Genomic DNA, 13,947 nt, shown 5'->3' on the forward strand with positions numbered 1-13,947 from the left:
ATTTTTCCTTTTAAGGACGGTTATGAGCAAGGCCCCGTTGCATGTTGAGTGAGCACGATGCAGATTTAAAAACTGCGAGGAAGGGCCAGGTGCCGTGGTGGCTCATGCCTGTAATCCCAGCACTGTAGAGGCGGGTGGATGGCTAGAGCTCAGGAGTTCAAGACCAGCCTGAGAAAGAGTTGAGACCTAGCTACCAAAACCAGAAAAATTAGACAGGAGATATGGTGGGCACCTGTAGTTCAACTACTCAGGAATCTGAGGTTAGAGGATCGCTTAAGCCCAGGAGTTTGAGGTTGTCATGAACTATGACCCCACAGCATTCTAACACCCATGGTGACACAGCGAGACTCTGTCTCAATAAAAACCCCCAAAAGACCCTCCAAGAAAGGACACTGACGTACTGGTCAGGTTCGAGTCATGCAGGAGCTTGTTTGTCTCTCGCAATGTGGCGTTGACCCCGGACAGGCCAGTCGACGTGTCGAGCAGCTTCCAGCTCAACCCCCTGCCACATCTGCCAGCGTGCTCACAGCGCTCCTGTTTACAGATGTGGCCAGCTCTTTAGTTCTGGCTCCTTGGTGTCCCACATCTAAAATAAATATATATGTAAGTGAGCACTCTGCTGATTACACACAGGGAAAAGAATAAAAATGTGACAAATACAACTTTACAGAAAAATATGTTATGGTAGTTTACTGATTGTTGAATACAAATTGAGCCTTCTTTGCTTTTTTTTCTTTTGGGCAGTGGTCAATGGTCTACAGAGCTTCTTGTTTTCCATGGAAATACACCTGCATATAACATGCTCTACTACTTCTTTGTAAAAGAAAATAAAAACCTCAATGTCACCTCCCCACCAGCCCCTACAACTAAAGTCTGTTTGATTCTGTGCTAAAAATGAATTACAAGTTTATCTGCACAGGGAGAAGACCAGAGAGAAGAAGGATCAGACTTGCTTCCTGAAATTAACATTCTTACTAAAATTAACAGAAAAATATCAATAACAGAAAATTATCTAACTCATAGTTTCTCAGTAAGGGATCAATCATATTACCCATGCCCCTCCCGCTCTCCCTTGCTGACAGGCACAGGGTGGGGGGGTGCCTCTGTTTTCACAACATCTGGGAAGAGCTAAACAGAAAGAAAAGAAATGTGCATTTTTAGACCTATTGACTTGAAACTACTTTTGAAATTCTGTTTTACAGCCTCAAACAGCTCCTGGACAGACAGCTTAGGTGTGAGCTCCTACTCAAAAAAACAAACAAAAAAACCCACCAAAAACCCCCTACCACTACCTCTGGGGCAGAATTACTAAGATCACAACCACCACTGACAAACCTGTCCTTCCCTCTGCTGGGGGCCTGCCACTAGGAAGAGGGACGGAGCCGATGCTGGGTCCACAGCAGCCTGCGGATTCAGCTACAGCCATAAATCTTCTTCACCCGCTTTACAACAACTGAAGAAAAAGCCAGAATTCCTGGTTATCTCAGCCAACAATATCTCTCTGTCTTTCACTGTGTTGGCTATTTTTCCTGTCTACATAAAGTAAAATAAACTTTTTCTTCTTTCTATCCTGATCTTTGTCTGGAGAAATCATTCTCAAAACCGGCCTGCTCTAGAGGAAGGACATGTGTGGAACCGAGGCTTCCTTCACTCCCTCCCTCTTCTCATAGCTCCCTTGTCCTGCGTAAAAGGTACATATTCCTGGGTGTCACAAGAATGTGACTACTTTGTCTCACTACAGCTGCCCCCTCCCCACCTTTTTTAAATGCCCTACTCCCCTTTAAATCCTGAAAACTCCAAATTCCACTTTGGAAAAATAGCCACAAATCTAGAGGTGGTCTGTGTTTGTCCCAGGCATGTCTTCAACTTGGGCTTGAAAAGCCTCCATTGATTGGGATTTGTGCTTCAGTCACTTATTTGGATTCAATACTCTTTCAGGGACAAATTAAATATATATATACACATACATATATATATATATTTTTTTTTTTTTTTTTTGAAGACCAAGTCTTACTTTGTCATCCTTGGTAGAGTGCTGGGGCATCTTAGCTCACAGTAACCTCAGATTCCTGGGCTCAAGTGATTCTCTTGCCTCAGCCTCCCAAGTAGCTGGGACGTGCCCACCACAATGCCCGGCTATTTTTAGAGACGGGGTCTTGCTCTGGCTCAGGCTGGTCTTGAACTTGTGAGCTCAGGCCATACACCCGCCTCAGCCTCCCAGAGTGTTGGAATTACAGGAGTGAGCCACCACACTTGGCCTAAATTAAATAATTTTTGATCCCAATTCTTTGGAATATGATTTCAATATACAATGAGATCATGAAAAGTATGGGCTAATAACCCCACGCTTGGTGTCTTATATATTAATAAGCTAAATTTCTTTACTTGGGTTCTTTTATCACCCCTTGTTGCCACAATTAAACACATTCTCCACCTCAATTCATATCTGGTTAAGAAAGCTTTGTAAAGAAAGTCTGCAGTCAAGAAGGACTTAGGATAGAGGACTGGCCTTTGCCCACAGCATCAACTGGATGCAGAAATAATAGCAGAACAAAGACTAAATACCCATTCAAGGTAAACTGGAATCAGCTGTACTAAAAAAATCTGGGTAAGGACTTTTTTTAAAGCACTATTAATTTTTAAAGTGTTTTATCACAAATAAGGTGAAACATTAACAATAGAAGAAGCCAGATAAAGGGTATACAAAATGGCCTTTTTATCCTCCTTGCAATTTTTCTTTAAGTGTGAAATTATCTCCAAATGAAAAGTAATTAAATTGTTTAATTAAAATATTAGGTCAGGCACACTGGCTCACACCTGTAATCCTAGCATTCTGGGAGGCTGAGGCAGGTGGATTGCTTGAACTCAGGAGTTCAAGACGAGCCAGACAAAGAGAAAGACCCCATCTCTACTAAAAATAGAAAACTTAGCTGAGTATCATGGCAGGATTCTGTAGATGCAGCTATTTGGGAGGCTGAGGTAAAATGACTGCTTGAGCCCAAGAGTTTGAGGTTGCTGTGAGCTACGATACCACAGCACTCTAGCCTGAGGCAACAGAGTGAGGCTCTATCTCAAAAATATATAGAGATCTACACCATATTATCCTTTAAAAAAAAGGAAAGGAAAAATGCACTTCCAGATCAGAAAATCCTCTATTGATTCAAAGTAAGAGATAATTCCAGGGCTCCCAGCACATCTCTGCTGGACACGCTCAGACTATGTCAGAAACTTAGCAGGCACACCTGGGAGCAGAGCTTCTGCACCTTGTTAAGACTTTCAAAAAATGCGTAGGAAGAACCAAGGAGAAGTTTGAAGTGGTATAAATAATGAACTGCAGCACAAATCATTCGTATTACACTTAAAAAACTATTCTACTTAAAATGCTAATGAATACTGCATTACCAAACCATCAATATGAAGGTGATGGGTGGGCCTATTTCAGAATGTTTGATTGCCTCATGAAGGAAGATGACCAAGTCAGAATTCTTCCACTTACTACATGTATAATAAACCTGGCATTTTCTCTTCAGGCAGGTAAAGGGCAATCTGGCTTCCTTCCTTACTCATGTTTTTGGATGCCTCTTCTTTTATCGAAGTGCTATGTCAAGCTCATTTCAAAAATAATCAATTAAGATGGCTCTATAAAGTCTCTGTTCTAATATTCTACTATGTCAGTGTAAATGTTCTGAAGTTATTTAAAAAGAAAGACCCGGTGATCTTCACTTCTCAATCATATTCCTTTACAGATAAAACCTTTATCAGTCTTGGTCTGATTTTCCAGTGGGGACTCTGGTTGGACTGCGTGAGGCAGGCCTGCCTGTGCTCCTGTGTGGTGCTCTTACAAGGAGAAGACATTGTTAGATCCATAAACTCCTTTCTACTTACCTTCAGGAATTGCTCTATGTATTGAGAGTGATTCATTGGTCTGCCTGGTAATTTTATCAGCGTTCTTTTGAAATGTTTGCTGTATTTCTCAATTTACTCAGTTCCGATGCAATACCTATTTAAAGAGAAGGGGGTGGAAATGTTCTCTTTTAGGTTAGCCTACTAAAAAGTTGCCTAGGAAACAGCTTTCTTTATCACTTCTGACCCATCTACTGAATCAATAGCTTAATATGGAGAATCGCAATATGGAAAGTTTTCCAGCAAGACTTAGCACCATCCATGATGGAGAGTAAGAGTGTGTTTTTAGCCAGCTTGGTCTTTTTTTCCACTTTGCTTATTGCACTTTCTCACTGATATTTCTTCTTAAATTTCATCCCCAGTTTTGAGCTAATAAAATGAAAAACTGTGTTTAAATCACGCAGTGTTAACCAGACTCACCAGCTCCCTGTTCACACTTTATCATGGTCACCTTTCTCCTCTGGGCTATGAACCCCAAACATGGGATTCTATCGGGAGCTCCTTGTCCTCCCTCTACTTCCCTGGCCATCCCGCTGTCCCTTCCGGACACCCAACTAGGACTCAACTCAACCTCCTTCTCAAGTTTGGTAAAAGATTTTACTTTTAAAATTTCTTCTTTTTTTTTTTTCTTGTGGTTTTTGGCCGGGGCTGGGTTTGAACCCGCCACCTACGGCATATGGGACGGGGGCTCTACTCCTTGAGCCACAGGCGCCGCCACTTTTAAAATTTCTGTTCATAATATACAATCACATTTACATTTTGAACACAAGGTTAATGTAATTTCTTTCTTTTTTTTTTCCTTGGAAACAGAGTCTCACTATGTTGCCCTCAGTAGAGTGTTATAACATCACAGCTCACAGCAAACTCAAACTCTTGGGCTTAGCGATTCTCTTGCTTCCCAGGTAGCTGGGACTACAGGTGCCTGCCACAATGCCTGGCTATTTTTTTGATCCAGTTGTCATGTCACTCAACCCAGGTCAACAGAGTTAAGACTGTCCAAAAAAATAAATATATAATGGTACAGGGCACAGTGACTCACTGTGCTAGTAATCTTAGCACTGTGGAAGGCCAAATTAGGTCGATTGAGCTCAGGAGTTTGAGACTAGCCTGAGCTAGAGCAAGACCCCATTTCTAGTCCCTGTGGCTCAGCGGGTACGGTGCTGGCCCCAAATACCAAGGTGGTAGGTTCAAGCCCAGCCCTGGTCAGCTAAAAAAAACAGCAATGACAACTACAATGGAAAAAAAAAAAAAGCGGGGCATTGTGGCAGGCTCCTGTAGTCCCAACTACTTGGGAGGCTGTGGCAAGAGAATCACTTAAGCCCAAAAGTTGGAGGTTGGAGGTTGCTGTGAGCTGTGACCCCATGACACTCTACTGAGGGTGACAAAGTGGGACTCTGTCTCAAAAAAAAAAAAGACCCCATTTCTAAAAACAGCTGGGCATTGTGCCGGGCACCTATAGTCCCAGCTATTTGGGAGACTGAGGCAAGAGGATCACTTGAGCCCAGGAGTTTGAGGTTGCCATGAGCTGTGATGTCACAGCACTCTACTGAGGGTGACAAAGTGAGACTCTGTTTAAAAAGAAAAAGAAAGAAAGAAAGAAAAACAGAAAGAAAGAAAAATATACAAGTAAGGTAAGTTAGTGTTGGGGTTCAAAGTTTTAAGAAGCTAAAAATGATGTTGACACAGGAGAATTTGATTGCCAGTTCTAACTATGCAGGATGGAACATGTCAGACTCACCTCAAACTCTCTCAGGTTGGCGCTGGCCACGAGCAGCAGACGGTCGCTTTCCTGGCTCTTTCCCTCTGCGTCCTTCACTAGTGTCCTGGCCGCCTGCAGCTGTCCACTGTGCTCGGCCAGGAGCCGGCTTGCTATTTCTTTCAACACTTCCAACTCTTCCTGTGGCTTCTGGTATGCTTTCTGAATTTATGACAGTAAGTCTTGAGCAGCCCTGATAAATGTGAATAGTCCCCACAGTAAGCAAATGAACAGCAAAACTTGTTCTTTCACATGACAGCAGAAGGAATTTTTACATATTCATACCATGTTTCTCCCTGAAATCGTGACACAGCATAACTGTTTAAGCATGGAAACTATTTTTCCAAGATAGCTACAGATATGGAAGATTTACACTTTATCCTTAACAAATTACTTTTATTCACAAAATTCCTAACACATTTTAGTAATGGAATCGAAATACATAGTCTCAGTGAATCTGGATTTAGAAAATTAGGACTACAATCTGTGTTAATGTTAGGAACTGCAATCTTTCATCAGAATATGATCAGAGATTAACAGGAGGCTAATCAGTGATTTGCTGTGAATTCACCAGTTTATTTATATGATATAAACGGTTTTCTATATCTACTTAAGAAACAGATTTTATAAAAACTTTCAAATTCAAATTGCTAAAAAGATATAATTTTTACCATGATAAAAGTAAGCATTAGGAAATGGAAAGATTTTCTCCTATTTCTTTATAAGTATGCTACCAAATTGTTTATTTAAATTAACTTTGAATTCATGGCAGTGTGAATAAACTTCATACAACAAATTCTTGCAGTGGTTGAATACAGCCCATTAACTCTCTGCTTCAATTGGTCAGGAGAACTTGGAAAAACTGCATGGAAAATTCCTTATAAAACATCCTCACCTTTCACAGATACCAGATCTCTGGGTCAAGTCATATCTGACAGTATTTTTCAAGGATATATATTTTAACTCTGACATCATTAGAATAATATTAGGACTATTTACACATACTTATAACTTCTACTTATTATAAAGATGTTGGTCTATGAAACAGGTAATAAGATCTAAAATAGATACATGAAGAACACAAATAAAACCAATATATTTCTCTACTGTCTGATCATGAATCTGTCATTCCTTATCATTAAATAAGGTATCTTGGGTTGGGGATGGTGGCTCATGTCTGTAATCCTAGCACTGTGGGAGGCAGAGGTGGGAAGATGGCCTGAACTCAAGAGTTTGAGACCAGCCTGAGTTACAGTGAGACCCCCATCTCTAACATAGCTGAACATTGTGGTGGGCGCCCGTAGTCCAAGCTACTCATGTGGCTGAGGCAAGAGAATCACTTGAGGCCAAGAGTTTGAAGTTGCTGTGAGCTATGATGCTACAGCACTCTACCCACATGAACAGAGTGAGACTCTGTCTCAAATAAATAAATAAATAATAAAGAAAGAAAAAAATAAGGTATCTGTCTGAGGAAGTTTAAGATGAGGTCAAATTTTCACGTATGACGTGACTTTACTCTCTCAACAACAATGAGATGAAGTGACAGTCCTTCAGTGGCAGGGACAGGATTAATAAAACCCTCAGAACATTTTGTTGGCTTTTTCTTTTGTGTTCAGTTAACAGAATGCAACAGTCTTTTTGAAACTGTGTTCCGCCACAACACTAGTGTCCCATATAGTTAGAGGGGTCTGTCCCCATCTAACTTACTTGAATACAGGGACCCTTTTCCTCTCTTCTGACATCCCACCCCCAGGCCACACTGTTCTTTCCATTATGCCTTCTTCTCCTTTGGAGATAACACCCAAGCTTCTGTCCCTGGGAACTTACTTGAGTTCCAGGGTGACATTTTGGTGCAACTGCATGAAGTGCCTTTTCTGTATGGTTTTGAGCAAAGATGAAATGTTCTGCTGCATATTCTCAAGCATCAAGCTGGGCAGCTGGAAATCTTCATACAAAGTCTGATTCAAAGTTGTTGCCTTTTCAACCGTTTCTATGGAGAAAATCATCAATTATATAATAAATCTCTCAAAAGTGAACAGAAATAAATGAAAAACTTAGAGCCCTCTTTGATAAGTGATGTTCTGTTCACCTAAGCTGGGCTGGACCTCCAGGCCTGGCCAGGGACTTAGGATAACCAGTTTATTGAATGTGAGTCTTGCCAAGTACTCACCATCTCCCTAAGGGCAGGGTCCATTGTGTGTACCTGGCACAGACGTTGACACATAAAAGTTCTTAATAAATAATTATTTAACTTAATAGCACATGAAGAAACTACTGATACTTCATAGTATTATTAATATGATTTGTTTTAATAATTTTCTTACCTTTGTCCTACAAAGTCGGACTTGCATAGGATTCTATACTTTTAAGCCATTCTACCATAATCCAAAAAGAAAAGCAAAAATATGATTCTAGCAGCCAGAAAATTGAAAATAGCATGCTAAAAGCCAGATTAGATCCCACTGAGGAGTGACTAAATTTACTCCAATGTGGAGGATAAATGCTGGCACCAAATGGAAGCCCCAAATCGTACCAGCTCCTACTTTGTGCAAATGGATGGGGAGATATCTGACTTTACCATAATGGGGCTTGAGAATTAGCCATGATACAGAAAATTTAAAAAGAAACATGCATTTTTTAAAAGCTAAAATTCTCAAACACTACGGCCTGGACATTTCAAGATCCCCAAACTGTGGCATATGCCAGTCTTTTGGTTCCAGGAAGCCCAGCACAAGACACACACAGCTGTACATTTGAATGCAAATGTGACTCTTCTTTCTAGAACAGCACAGAGTCCCCAAACCAGACACTGCTCACACTACCTTGGACGTTCCTCTGCAGCCTCTCGATGAACGTGCCAGGTCCCGACTCTCTTTGAGGATTCGCTCAGTTTTCTTATTCTCCTTTTGGCTACTTGTTACCACTCTTGTGAGCTGGCAGAAAATTAAGGTCTCCCGTTAGTTTGATTGTCAATAATATGGAAGGTTTGGTTTCCAGTCGTTGCCTCTTCCAAGCAACAAAATTATATAATCCAGAATAGAGAGCAAAGATGTACACCATCACGTGAACCAAGGTTAATATCTGGGATTACAAATGATTGACTAAGTGGTTAATGAAATACGTAATTTACAACCCACCCAGCATGAGAGAAGATGGTATACTTTTATTTCATTTTACTTATTTTTCTTGAGACAGAGTCTTACTTTGTCTCTCTTGGTAGAGTGCTGTGGTGTCGTAGCTCACAGTCGCCTGAGTAAGGCCTGAGTGAGGCCTCATCTCTAAAAATAGCTGGACGTTGTAGTGGGCACCTGTAGTCCCAGCTACTGGGGAGGCTGAGGCAAGGAGACCGCTTGAGCCCAAGAGTTTCAAGTTGCTTGAGCTCAAGCGAATGACCTGCCTTGGCCTCCCAGAGTGATAGGATTACAGGCATGAGCCACCATGCCAGGCCTGATGCTGTATTTTTAAAAGCAGTGGAATTGGCTGTCAAACCACAGATTTTTCCAGAGTCTATACTGAGAAGACCCTCTATTCACTTTAGGACCCAACTATGCAGAATACAGAAAGCAAATTTTACTAATTTGTATGGCCTATGAGACTATAGTCTCTAAGGGATTAAGAACATGGAGTCAGGCAAGGTAGAAGTTAGACCTGATTCTGCCAGGCCGAGGACCTGGGTTATCACCAAGCTCTATGTGTAACACTGGGGTGACAGTAACACTTGCCTCCTGGGGCCATCATGAGAACTCAGTGAGATGATGTGTAGAAGCTGGGGCTTAGCTGCCCTCAGCTGTTACTTTTATTAGGAATTTTATAATTGGTTGAAACAAAGATTGTTTGTAATTTCCAAGAATGTAAAGTAATTGAGATAGGGTCTAAAATTGTTTTTTTTTGCATCACAGAAAACATTTTTCTTTCCTTGAAACTGTCATTAAAAAAAAGGAAAATAGGGCCAGGTGTAGTAGCTCACTCCTGGTTTTCTAGTTTAAGACCAAAGAGAATCTCCTTTAATAAACAGAATATGTTTTAATCAGCTTATCACTCCTACCAAATGTTTACTTGATAAGCTGCTTAAAGTCCACACTTAAACCCTCAGCCATTTTCCAAAGCATCAGTAATTCTGAATTAACAGGAGGCAAGCTAGTACTTTTTAGGGCATGTGGTAGTGTGTGTGTGTGTGTGTGTGTGTGTGTGTGTGTGTATGTGTGTGTGCGCGCGCTGAGAGACGGACCAGATACACCCATGTGTATCCGTTTACACAGATAAACTATCGCATTTTATACACAAAAATGTGCGTATGCATGTGTACACACATGATTCATAAGTGAAAAATTTTCCTTCCCTCCTCATCCGCAAAAGAGATTTGTTTTTAGGTCACTAAAAGCCATTCATGTGCCATAGGCTGAACAGAATAAGTAATTCCCCCAACGAAATAAAAATGAGCTCACTTGCCTTTCAAAGTCCTAAACTCCGAACTGCACTGAAGCCTGAATGTTGCACAGACACCAAGTCCTAAGGACCGTGCCCTGCTGGCTCAGCCCAGAAGTCTCCAGAGTGCCTTACAGGTGTGTAGTGGTGTACCTCGTGCTCACCATGTGCTCAGTTACAGACTGAATTTAGCAGAAGAAATCCCAGTGATTTTCTAATCATGTCCCACCTCTATGTTGTGGTTCAGAGGGGAAATCAGAAGTCCACGAGCAGAGTAACTGCCCAACTCTTTCCTTAGCAGAGGTGACAATAGTAATTAAGGCAGAAACCTCTGAACAAAAAAGTCGCAGAGGATATAAACAAATATCCTGACTTAGTAGACACAATAATGTTAAAATATCAATACTACCTAAAGTGATTAATAAATGCAATGCAATCTCCATCAATTTGCCAAAGTCATAATTCACAGATAAAGAAAAAAAATATTTTATACTTTGTTTGGAGCCATAAAAGAGCCTGAATCTTAAGCAAAAGAACAAATCTGTAGGACTCCCAGTGCCACACTTGCAGCCATACTATGAAACTATAGCCTTGTAGTTTAACAAAAACAGCATGGTATTTCTACAAAAATATGGAAATACACCAATGGAACAGAGGACCCAGATATAAAACCACCTACCTTCAACAAAGTTATCTTTGACAAAGCAGGCAATAACATACACTGGGGAAAAGAAGCCTTATTTAATAAATGGCTCTGGGAAAATTGGATTGTTACATGCACCAGAATGAAGTAGGACCACTAGTCCTCACCACTCAAACTCAGGATATACAAAAGATTTATGGCACAAAATCATAAGTATTCTGGAGGAAAATGTAGAAAAAGCTCTTCTAAATATGATTCTAGGCAAAGAATTTAAGAAAAAGACCCCAAAGGCAATCATGACAAAACCAAAACTGGGATTTGTTTCAGCTAAAAAGCGTCTGCACTGCTAAAGACGCAATTAACAGATCAAAATAGACAACCAACAGAATGGAAGAAATAGTCACAAATGACACTTCCAATAAAGGACTAGTAACTAGAATTTACAAATAACTCAAGCGACCAACAGGAAAAGACAAACCATCTTATAAACAAGTGGGCAAAAAACGTGAAAAGACAATTCTCAAAATAAGAAAAAATGGTCATTAAACATGTGAAAAAATATTCAATTTCATGACCTATTAGGGTAATGCAAATTAAATTCACAATGACATTATCACCTTACTCCAGTTACAATGGAATTTATTAAAATTCCCAAATCAATAGGTGCTGACATGGACACAGAGAGAAAGGCATTTTTGTATGCTGTTGGTTAGAGTGCAAATTTGTAAAACTTCTATGAAAATGAGAATGACGTTTTCTCAAAGAACTAAAAGTAGATCTACAATTTGACCCAGCAGTCCCACTACTAGTTATTTTCCCCAAAAGAAGAGAAATTATTTTACCAAAAAGATACCTGCATTTGAACGATTATTGCAGCACAATTCATTATTGCCAATATATGGAAACAAACCAAGTACTGACAAATTCATGAGTGGACTAATTAAATGTTGTATATGTATTCCATGGAGTACTACTCAACCACAAAAAATGATAAATTAATACCTTTTACAACAATCTGTATGGCACCAGAGACCATCCTTCTAAGTAAAATACCTCAAGAATGAAAAACAAACACCACATACAGTCACTATTAAATGGGAGCTACTGATGAGCTCACATGTGCATAGAAGGAAGTAAAAGTCTGTGGAAATCAACCAAGAGAAAGGGGTAGAGGGAAGGAGGCAAATGGACTAAGCCAACCTAGTGGGTACTATGAATACCATATGAGTGATGGGCATACCTATAGTCAGGACTGTAGCATCACAAAAATGATCCATGTAACATGAAATATTTTTACACCAGTAATACGTTGAAACAAAATAATCCATTTATTTTTGTGAAAATATAAAAAATCTTCTAATCTATTTTCAGTCCATAAATACCCAGATGGGTTTTAAAAAGAATAAAGAAAGGGAGGCTCCATGATGACAGACTAGAGACATTTCTTCATCAGCTGATCTCAGTCAAATTGATGAGCGGAGTCTCTAGGTGCCTCCATCTGGATTGTCCTGTCCAGAAACAACATTGCAAAGGCACAGTGAGACAGAATGGAGTACCAGGAGTAAAACGTTAAGAAGGGTGAGAGGCACGCATGAAAAGCAGATGCAAAGGACTGCAGCAACCCAGGGAGAGAGAGAGCCTGCATGTGGAATCCCTGGGGGATCAATTTTGCAGGTGATTTCCCCACACCACACCATGGCATTCTATAGGAGTGGACTGGGAATTGAACTGAACTCTGAGAGGGCCTGTCCATCCATGCCTGAAGACTGATACGAAATAAGCAGGAATATAGGTCCCACAGGACGTTCAGGTGCACAGAAGCTGCCTTTTGTTCAAGGCTTGGAGAGAGCATATTCTGCCTCTTAGGGACAAAGCCAGAGGCCTGAACCCAGGCTATCATTTTACTGCCACTGGCTGGGCAGATCTGGTCCTGGAGCCTGTTCAGTGGGAGGCCTGGCAGCCTGGTCCCCATTGCCTAGGGAGACTGACAGGGCAGGTGTGGATAATGCTAAAACCTTGAGCTGGCTGACACCCAAGGGAGCCAGGCTTGGAGCAGCCTCACAGTACCCCATTATGTTAATGCTTCTGACTCCAGCAGTTGGAGCTACCCCAGGGCTGACTTCCTTGGACACATGGGCAGAGGTGAGCAGATTATGCCTACGACACTGCTCCATCTGTGGCTGCAGGGAACTGTTTGGATGGCAGAGTCTTCCCTGCCTCCCCACCTCATAGTCTGGCATAAGCTTCAAGAATTTGCCTCTACCACCCCCATGGGGATTCATCTCTCATACAGTTAGCTACCAAGCCCAGAATAACATCAATGAATCAGGAAAACAAGACTGGATCTCTTTGGCAACTAGCTGATAACATCCCACCTCTACCACATGCAGAATACAGAGTACTGGGTTTTTTTTTCCCCCCTCTTAACCAAGAAGTGCCACGTATTGTCATTAGGAAGAAAAGGTTTTTTCTTTTTCTTTTGCTTTTCCTAATCTGGGAGCATTACTTACAGACCATGCAATACATGTATTTTTGATTTTTTTCCTTTTTTTTAACTTTATACTATTTCTATTCTCTTCTCCATTTCTTTTTCTTTTTGTTTATTTTTCTACTTTTCTAATCTTTCTCTCATAAATCCCTTAAGTAACAATCAAGATAATCTCTCTCTTTTGAGTGTGTTTTGTGTTTGGTTTTTTGGAAGACCATTTCTCTAAGGCCTCCATGGCAGTGTTGCAGCAATGGTCTGGCTCATGGTGGCCTTCAACACCTGGATTTGGAAATCCCTGCTTTGACCTCCTGAGGAGTTGCAACAGCTGTTCCTCACTAAAGTTCATGTTTTTGTTGGTTTGTTTGTTTTTTCCATATTTGATGGAAGTAGGGTCTCACTCTGGATAAGGCTGGTCAGAATCATCTAACTTTGGGTAATACACCTGCCCTAGAGCCACCAGATCACTGATAATTGCTGGTATGCTTCACTATGCATGGCCTGTTACAATTATCATCATTAGCTTTCTTCTTTTTATCTCTCATTTTCTCATTCTTTTACTCTCCTTCCTTTTCATTTTTTAATCCTTGTACCAAAAGACAACTTTTTTTTTTTTTTTTTTTGTAGAGACAGAGTCTCACTGTACTGCCTTGGTAGAGTGCCGTGGCATCACACGGCTCACAGCAACCTCTAACTCTCGGGCTTACGAGATTCTCTTGCCTTAGCCTCCCGAGT

The 13,947-nt window shown here is 40.8% G+C and overlaps 1 long non-coding RNA gene across 1 annotated transcript; it reads right to left on the bottom strand.

Moving 5' to 3' along the window:
• Positions 1–407: 407 nt before the first annotated feature.
• LOC128594176 (uncharacterized) lies at positions 408–8,572 on the bottom strand. The gene is made up of 5 exons (XR_008382511.1): positions 8,482–8,572; positions 7,487–7,649; positions 5,642–5,852; positions 3,886–4,000; positions 408–586 (listed from the first exon to the last, which is right to left on the bottom strand). It is a non-coding gene; the product is annotated as an uncharacterized LOC128594176 (long non-coding RNA).
• Between the last annotated feature and the right edge of the window lie 5,375 nt (positions 8,573–13,947).

This window comes from Nycticebus coucang, chromosome 9 (genome assembly GCF_027406575.1).
Source record: "Nycticebus coucang isolate mNycCou1 chromosome 9, mNycCou1.pri, whole genome shotgun sequence".
NCBI classification, from domain to species: domain Eukaryota; kingdom Metazoa; phylum Chordata; class Mammalia; order Primates; family Lorisidae; genus Nycticebus; species Nycticebus coucang.